The sequence below is a fragment of the Sarcophilus harrisii genome, chromosome 3 (assembly GCF_902635505.1).
Source record: "Sarcophilus harrisii chromosome 3, mSarHar1.11, whole genome shotgun sequence".
Classification (NCBI taxonomy): domain Eukaryota; kingdom Metazoa; phylum Chordata; class Mammalia; order Dasyuromorphia; family Dasyuridae; genus Sarcophilus; species Sarcophilus harrisii.
The window spans coordinates 350,919,035-350,928,525 of NC_045428.1; the positions used below are offsets into that span (position 1 = coordinate 350,919,035).

The 9,491-nt window shown below is 36.2% G+C and overlaps 1 protein-coding gene across 2 annotated transcripts in view; it reads right to left on the bottom strand.

Annotated features, from left to right (window-relative positions):
• Positions 1–7,756: 7,756 nt before the first annotated feature.
• The window catches only part of ZEB2 (zinc finger E-box binding homeobox 2), a 145,644-nt gene continuing 143,909 nt past the window's right edge, over positions 7,757–9,491 (bottom strand). For both annotated transcript variants that reach the window (XM_003763841.4, XM_023499202.2), the window contains one exon: positions 7,757–9,491. This exon is cut by the window's right edge and continues 3,515 nt beyond it. The gene's annotated coding sequence lies outside the window, so the exon portion shown is untranslated.

The window sequence follows — 9,491 nt, forward strand, 5'->3', positions numbered from 1 at the left end:
CTTTGGTCTCATTGATATCCTGCTTTGATCAACTGGGTGATTTGCTCAGGAGTGTTAAAATCAAAATACTAGGCAACTCTTCCCTCTCTATATGCCTAGTATGCTTTATTGATATTAATGTTTGATTCCTTCCCCAATAGCAGTAACATAAATATTTTGTAAGCATTATTAGTCTGTTTTTCAGGAAACTGTTAAAGAACTTCCTCAAGATTTTTCACAGCAGTAGTGAATTGTCAAAAGAGAGTTTATCTCATTGATTTCAATTGCTGTTTGATCTATAAGACTATAAGAGCCAGAGAGGAAACACTGCAGAGAGCTGTATATGTGTGTATGTGTGAATATATATGAATATATACTTTTATGTATATATCAGTTTAACTTTATTTTTTCCCAAGCTTCCTACCTAAATTCAGATTTTTTTTTTTCACAAATACTGTTTTCCTCCTGTTCTTTGGTTCCTTTATTATCTTGGTTCACCCTCCTACACTGCTTCCTGCATTATACTTTTCTTTCCTATTTCCTTGTTCTTAGCTCCGGCACCAGACATAATCTCTCAATAGTGAAATTGTGATCTCTGAATCACTTGGTGCCACTGGTGTTAATGGACACCATGTAGAGCAGAAAGACAGGAAAACACTCTATACAGGAAATAGAAAGATAATGGTTGCACTTTGGTGCCCTTTGTAATAAGAATTAATTATCCTAATTAAAAAGACTACCTTGTGGAAGACAGTTGGGAAAAGTGGTAAGCAATTTGTATTTTTACCTGATGACATGCATATCAAAATTAACAAGAGGGACATGTCTCCTGATATTTTTATCTTTTAAATTATGTTCACAGAGGGCTTATGGTTTGTTCTTCAAGATGAAATGATCCTCTTTTCACAAGATAAAATCTAAATCCCTCTAGAAGTTTCCAGCTTCAAAACTAATTTGTTTTCAGTGCCCCAATCACCTCTTTTCCATGACTTCTTTCTCTCCCCTCAGTTGCTCTGATCCATACCTTTATTCCATCACCTGTTCTATGAGTCCACTAGTTAGTCAGTTAGTAAAGACTTATTAAGTGCTTGAAAGTGTGCTAATGTTGGGGATATAAAGGTAGGAGAGGAAAAGTCATTGCCCTTAATGAATTCACAATCTAACAGGAAGGCAACATGCAAAAACACACACACATATAGATATAGATACATACACAAACAAGGTATTTGAAAAGGCTTCCTGTTACTGATAGGATTTTAGCTGGGACTCAAAGAAACCAGGGAAACCAATAGGTAGAGATGAAGAGGGAGAGTATTCCTGATCTGGGGGAAACCCAGAGAAAATGCCAGAGCTGAGAGATAGAGTGTCTTGTTCAAGTAACAGCACTGAGGACAGTGTCATTGGGTAGAAAAATATATAAAAACAGAATGTGAAGGGGAAGAGGATCACATAAGGTATAAATATCATACAAAGATAACATGGTCATCCAGGGTCATTCATTGTCTCAGGATCCTTCATTCTAGCACTAAGAGTTTCTCACTGTGGCTACCCAGAGTCCCTGATTGTGATACCCCATCTTTCTTTCTTTCTCCCTCTACCAAAAAATGTGTCTTGTGACCAGTTTTCTCAGATCCCTGATCTCTGCTAAGGAACTGATAAACCATTATCAACACTCTAAGGTGATAATGGGCGATAATAGGTGAATGTGTCACCCCTTCTAGGAATTTATATTTTAGTGGATTGAGAATGGTGGGGAGTTCTGGTGACAATGCTTTAACCCAAAAGGAGCAGGTGGAAATTTCCAGTCCTATGACAGGCCAGTGGGGGAGGGTTTTATGGTTTGTTTGTTTTTTGTTGTGTTTTTTTTTTTTTTTTGAGCAGGTGCTCCTCACATCACAGCTGCCTAGATGCCTATGAATAGAGCCAGCTCTGTGTTTCTGCTCCTTTTAGGTGAACTTAACTTTTTTTTTTTTAAAGAAGAGGAAAAATCTTTGCTATATGTAATTTAATTCATCTTTGGAACTGTTTGCATTCTTATGCCTGCAAGTAGGTCAGAGGAATGAATAAAACTGGTAAGGAAGTCCAACAAGTGAGATAGAAAAACACACACACACACACACACACTCTTCAGGAATATAAACCTATTTAAAACCAGTGAAGCAATATGGGAGAAGGAGGGAAGTGAGGTTATTAGGGGGAAACAACCCCAAGAACAGATACTGCCCTCAGCTCCCCAACGCCCCTCTGATCTCCTTTCCTTTTTGGGGTGGGCTGTCCTTCCTAGAACTATTGGGGAATGCTTGTTCCTCCCATCCCAATGGTGACAGACTCAGGAGGATGCTTCCATGTCTGTCTCACAGGTGTGGGATTTGATCCCTGCCAGCTAACTTGAATTTGAAGGAATCTCCCACAGTGGTTGTATAGAGAGAGATAATAGTTCACTGGCATGGGTAATCTACTTTCCCCCAACAGACTCTGTATTTGAATAATAGCCTCTGCACTCGCCCTCCCATGCCCCCTCCCCTGACTCCATCTCTCTCAGATTCTCTTCCCTTCTCCACAACTGGGAGCTCTGGGGAGCAGACTGTTTTGGCTGGAATGAGACGGGCACAGATGGTACCACCTGCTGCACGTTCCTTACTTCTTATTGGCCTCTCTCACAGCTCTCTGGATTGTTGAGTTTTTGTTGTTGTTGTTGTTGTTTTATAAGCTCAGGAGAAGGGGAAAAGCTGATGACCCTTGCAGAAGACTCATTGTAGTCCAGCTGCCAAAGGAGGCAAGCATCTGGGGCATTTTCTCCCGGATGCAATGATTGGCAAAGTTCCCTCTGGGGCAGGGGCATGCTGGAGCAAACAGACTAGAAAGAGTTGATTATTAAATTTTCAGTATGAGCATTTATACCCCAGAAATCAGCCAACTCTCCAAATCAGGGTTTGATTTATTGTTCTGTTGATTATAGTTAAGAAAATGATGGAGAAAAATGTTAATAATTCAGATTAAGCTTAAATCTGTTATATATATATATATATATATATATATTTCCAAGAGCTGGTTGTTAAATATTACAGCTATCCTCTTTGGCTGTATCAATTACTTTAGTGGCTAAGATGCCTAGTCTTCTGGGGACAATTAGTACATCTATTTTTCCATAGTGGGAAATCATGACTTGGAGAGACTTGGAGGACCTGAGTTACATTGTTTTCTCTATCAGTGCTATGTTGGCAGATTGTGAATAAACTGCTTTTCCCTCTTTCTCAAAAAAAAGAGCTCTTTTGATTGGTGAACTCAGTTTTCTCATTTGTAAAATGGGAGAGGTTGGTTGCATTATATGAACTCCAAGATTCCTTCCAGTTCTAACAGCCCATGCTTCATGAATTTTATCTGTGAAACTATTTGAAGATGTACATAAATTGAAGATAATCAGGCTGACCAAAAAATGCTTTACAGAAAAAATTTAAAAACCCTAATATGGGAGACAATGGGATATATAGAAAGAAGTCTGGAATGGGAAGCAGGAGACCTGAATTCTAGTCCCATCTCTTCCACTAACTAATTATGAGACCTTGAGGAAATTACTTCACCACTCTGGGTGGGCCTCAGTTCCTCATCCATAAAAGGAGAGGATTGGACTCAATGGTCTTGAAGGTTTCTTCCAGCTCTAAATATCTGTGATCTATTTCTGTTCCAATTTTTCCATTCTTGATTTATGAATCTCCTGCAGCTCCTGTTACTATGCATACACCTACTGCATATTTCCTCCTCCTCTTTGTCTTGTGGTGCCCACAAGATTCATGAAATTCATTGAGGAGAAGAAGAATGACTGGTATTGAGAGTACAGACAGTTGGCTTGTATTGAAAGCTGTTAATAGACTCAGTGGAACCATAGCCCCCTAATTGAATCTAAGAATGTGGAGTAAGTGAAAGAGGACTGGATTTGGAGGCAGGCCCTGGATTCAATTTCTATTTCAATTCCACTCCCATTTACTAATTGTGCTACCTCTGATGGGTCAGTTCAACTCTCTGGGACTTCATTTCCTCACCTATGAAACTATTCAGGAGCCATAAGATGACTTTTCAGATCTCTTCTATCTCTAATTCTATAATCCTCTGACATATCTGGAGGGCAAAATATGTGAAATATACAGGTTTTTCTTTTTTAAAAGAGAGAATATTTCTCTATCTTCTTGAGCTGATAGAATCCTATTCGTGGAGAGCATAGTCTGACTTGTCAGCATGCAAAGCATCTGACAACATGCAAATGACAAATGATATCCTGGTAAATACAGTCAGAGTTCCCAGTATAAATAGCTTCCATTCCCTCTCCTGAATGATCCCTATATTCATAATATAACAATTTTTTTGTAGCAAAATATATGGAATAGTAGAAAATGTATTGGATTGGAAGTCAGGAGACCCAGTTCTGTCACCAGCCAGGTGATCTTCAATCAATTAATAAGCTTTCCTTATCTACTTAGTGCCAGGTACTTCGCTAGGTGTCCCCTGTCTGTAAACATGGGAGAGAAAGATTATTGAAGTGTTCTCTAAGGACTTTTCCAGGTTTAAGGTCCAGGAGGTTGTGGGATTTCTAGAGCTTGGAAGACTAAGTTGTTATTTATTTAGAATTTATATTGCCCTTCTTACTTCCAAAAAGGATTCTAGGTGGTTATATAATCTACAGTTCTATGACTATGATTAGCTCTTAAGCTAGCTCATAGCAGAATTTTATTGTCGGATTAGAACATGGCTTGAAACAATCTTAGGCAAGGACTGAGTTATAACTCAGGCAAGCTATAAAAGAGTTTATAACTGTTATAGGACTTTTTGGGTTTGGGAGAATGTAGATTCGTGGTAGGCTTAACATTACTTATGGGAAAGTATGTGTGTGTGTGTGTGTGTGTACTATTTTGCTACTATTATTTTGCTTTTTCAAGGCAAAGCAGAAAATATTTATTTGATACTTCTAATAGGATTATGATAAAATCTAAACTCAAATCCATTTTGTTCTGGTTGGAACTAATGGATTACATATTCACTATTAATTTTAAATTACATTAGAATGTTTTCCCCTATGGATTTTTTTTTTTGGTAATAATCATTAGAGAGTCAGCATAGCATATCAAATAGGATGTTAGACCCCAGAAAAAGGAAGAATTGGGTTCAGATCCTGCTTGTGACACTTATTGGTTCTGTGACCTTAAGTTTAACTTCTCTATTCCATCAGGCAACTCTTTAAGCTTATAAACTGAAAAGCAATTGATGATCTGCATTAAAGAAGGGAATTTCCATACTTGGAGGGCAAGGATTTCCTACACCAATGAAAAGACAAGTCTGGATGAAAAATCATTATCAAAAATTTATTGTTGATTTATATACTTGAGTTCTAGAAGAAACAATCACTTCGTTGTACCTCTTCAAACCTGATATTTTTACTTTGGAAGAGTTCTAAATATGGAATACCAGAAAATTAAACTCTGATAACAATATTGTCTAAGAAGTTTGTTTTGTCTTTAATAAATATGTAAAATTCCTATTCACAGTAAAGGTAGCAAGAATTTCAAAAGACACATCATTAAGTGTCTCAAGTTTAAAAAAAATACTTTGTACATTCTTTGCTCAGTCCAGAGTTAACTATAACTTCTGGAAAAGAAAAGACTATATATATATATATATATATATATATATATATATATATATATGTTAGAACAACTATACCTAAACCAACTCTGTCCATCAATCCTTTTAAAGAGTTAAAAAAAGTTGGGTAGCGTGGTTTCTATTTCTCTTTCTTTTTTCTTGCTTAGATGTACCTTCCACCGGAAACCTGTGAGCTCACACTTTCTAAGCATGTTCAATAATGAAGTGGTAGACCTCCAAAAAATATTTCAGTGCTTCAGGAAGTGGTTGAGGGTTATTCAATAGATGGTATTCTCCCTTTCACGTCTGTACTGATCCAGCCTGACAGAGCAGTGTTGGGAAACACCGTGTGTGTGTGTGTGTGTGTGTGTGTGTGTATGTGTGTGTGTGTGTGTATGCAGAAAGTGGTCTATTTTAAAGGAGATAGGAAAACCAAGGTCTGGGCCACTTGTGGTCATTAGAGATACTCTAGTGCTTTTTATGAGACTGAAGATGTTTCTAACAAGTTTCTTTCCAAAATGATATTTTCTTCCCATCCTTTCCCTTTGAAAATTTGGGGATGGCTTACTTCCCTTCCTAAAGTAAATCAGAATACAATGTTGATAATGGGATCTGGGTTTTTCAAAAGTTTTTCTTTTCTAAGTAAAAGTGCCAAATAATTGAAATTTCTTATAAAATGTTTTAAGGTGACTCAGTTATTTCAATACACATACACACATATGTGTGTGTGTGTATATTTTCTATGTAGTTATTAGCATGTATCTTTGACATGGGAAGAAAGGGTTTTCCTGGTATTCTGGAATGATTCATCCTTCTTTCAATATCAATGTTTTCCTCTTAGTGTTTTCTACTTATAAAAAATTGTATAGCGTTTTTGTCTCAAAAGAGTTCCTTTCAAGCTCTCTCCTCTCAAATGGATGAATATGTTAAACACTGCTAGCTAGTTCAATGTTAAGTCACTATACAAGTAGATAAGCCTGTAGACACATATAGACTTAATTCACATACACACACAGGCACAGACACAAATACACACACAGACATACAGACACACACACACACACACACACACTCCTTAACTATTCCCTTTCTCCTTCCCTGAGAGTGGTCAGAGTAAGATCATAAGCCTTTTTTTTCCCCTATCAGATCAGGTCCTTCTTAGTCCTATGCTTGCCAAAGCTGAATTTCCTGTCAGGGCAATAGTCTATTTTTAACATTTTGGGGCTTATCCTTCATTTCAAACCCAACAGGCATGTTCCACCTGTTGAAAGCCAGACATTTGACTGAGTGAACTTAAAAACCTAGGTTTCTGAGCTTTATAATGCTCACAGAATCACAGGCAGATATAAAAAAAGAGATTTTTTTTTCAAAAAGCAATTGTTTCAGATTAATATTCAAGGCCCCTCGCCAACAATGCCTTTTTTGATTAAAGTTATTAAATTTTTTTGTTACTTGTCTCCATGCCAAGTAGGAACTGTGAGATTTATTAAGCACTTTTGAAGACTGTTTTGGAGTTTCATGTAGTGGAATTCATGGTGTCATCTACTTTTCCATCCCAGGTTTATCCTACATTTCTTTTACAGAGGAAGTCCACTTGAAGATTAGTCTTTGTTATTATACAACATTTGTTTGATTCAGATTAATAAAACCTTTTCAACCCTGAAAGCAGAAGCAGCCAGATCCTCTGAAACATCAGATAAAAAAAACCCCAACAAACCCAAAACAAACAACCAAAAAAAAAAAAAACAAACCCAAACTGGACACGACCTACTAGTCCAAGAGAGAGCATGTTGTGGATTATCTTATTGTTTATTTAAATATTTAAACTCTAAAGGAAGCAATCATTCCTTTATACCTCTTCAAATTTGGGATTGACATTTTTATTTTGGGAAGGGAGATTTTAAAACATGGAATACAGGAAAAGAAAACTCTCCAGTAAAAATATTGTCTAAAAAGTTTGTTTTGTCTGCATGGTTTACTAAATATGTACAATTCCAACTCACAGCGAAGGTAACAAAGATTTCAACAGCCAACATCACAAATGTTTCAAGTTCTAAAAAAATCACTGTGCACAGTTTAACAATTTTAATTGAATAAAACCAAGGTTAAGCCTTCAGTCTGAATATTAGTCTTTTTTTTTTTAAAAAAGATGGGCATAAGTCATGTCTTTTCATCATCTTTGTTACACAATGCAGCTTTCAGTGACTAAAAGCCCCTTCACATTTTAGTATATTAGATTATGTCAGTACATATTTATGAGAAGCATAAATCAGCTTTTGGTACACCTAGATGATTTCTTGGTACACATACATGTCATAAGATTTAATCAATGTTTTAAAATGTTCAGATGAGTCAGCTTTGATTTATTTGATGTTTTCAAATGGAGGGATGTGCCATTTTGTTGCATGTAAAAAAAAAAAAAAAACCTTGCAGTTTATGGGAGTGCTAATTAGAGCCATAATAATTTGACCAGCATGCCCTTGATCTAAAATGCCTAGGAGGAATTACTCTGTTCTTGAAAGAGACAGATTTCACATCTCCATACATTTCAGATTTGGAAAGTTCATTATTATATGTATCTACATCTTGTGGTCATTCTGTTATAATGTTCAAGTGATTGCTGAGCCAATCAATCATCAGAAAAAATGTCATTGAATGCAGTGTAGCTGACTTAGAGTTAATGAGGGAGTCATAACTTTGGCTACTCTATAAAATTTCAACAATCAGGTTGTACTCACATATATTTTTCCATGTAAATTCTTTGTTGTTGTTTTTTTAATGGAGAGCTGTGATTGATGAACATGCTCTATGAGATTCAAATAATTGCACTGAGCATGTTTATTTGAATAACTGCCCCATTGCATATTCAAATAAATCCACTGAGTGTGTTTGTTGGAATGTTTTTACATGTACATGGAATCACATGCTCAAATAAATGCAGCTGTGTTTATTTCAATGTGCAACACTCCAGATATACACATGCATGTTTGTGTGGACTACATCTCTAGGGCACTTACTATACTCCTGATGTTCTTAAGCATCCTGGATGGGAAGCACAGTGAATTTTTTTTTTCCTATACTTAAAACCTTATACTCTGAACAATTTGGTCAAATGTCAAATGAATTTCTTTTCAATAAGGTTTATATCCTTTATAAACTAGAAATTAATTAATTTTTTAGATCTTTTAATAGAGAAAATTATACATAACAAAATTATTCAAATGTAACTTCTCTTCTTCCTTTCTTTTCTCTCTCCCTAACCCCCACTACACCTTCACTTTTTCATGTGGAGTAGATAGATGTTTTTGCTAAGTTACTGCTGAGGAAACCTGGTCTATATTTCTCTACCCATTTAGTCTAGACCATAGTCTATTAATAACATATTAAAAAGGACAGGTGGCACAGAAGAGTTGCATCAAGTATGCCAAAAGACAAATGGCTATTGGGATGTCTATTCCTTCACACAGTCCATTCCACCACTATTTTAGAGCTAGTTTTCTTAGAAATTTTGTACTGGAAAGATCTCATTTAAGTTAGGCTATGGGCCAAGAGTGAGTCAGAACTTGTTAAGGCAGACTAGCCAGATGTATTTGATGCTGTTAGTGCAATGAACACACCTAACGTGGAAGAGGAGTAGCCCATTCGCCATTTTGGAAATAATATTTTCAAAAGGACAAAAGCTATATTGATTTGTGCATCACCAGTGTCATTGAAAAAGAATAAACTTTTTAAAAAATTAGTTTATGTGGAGGCACAGTAGTTATTATCAAGACAAGTGGTGTTTTGGCTTAGACATTGATTATTAATTAGGGTGATTGTCATAGAGTTTTGTGTGGGAACTCGAAAGTCCCTTGACTCGGGTTGAGAAATAAAGATGG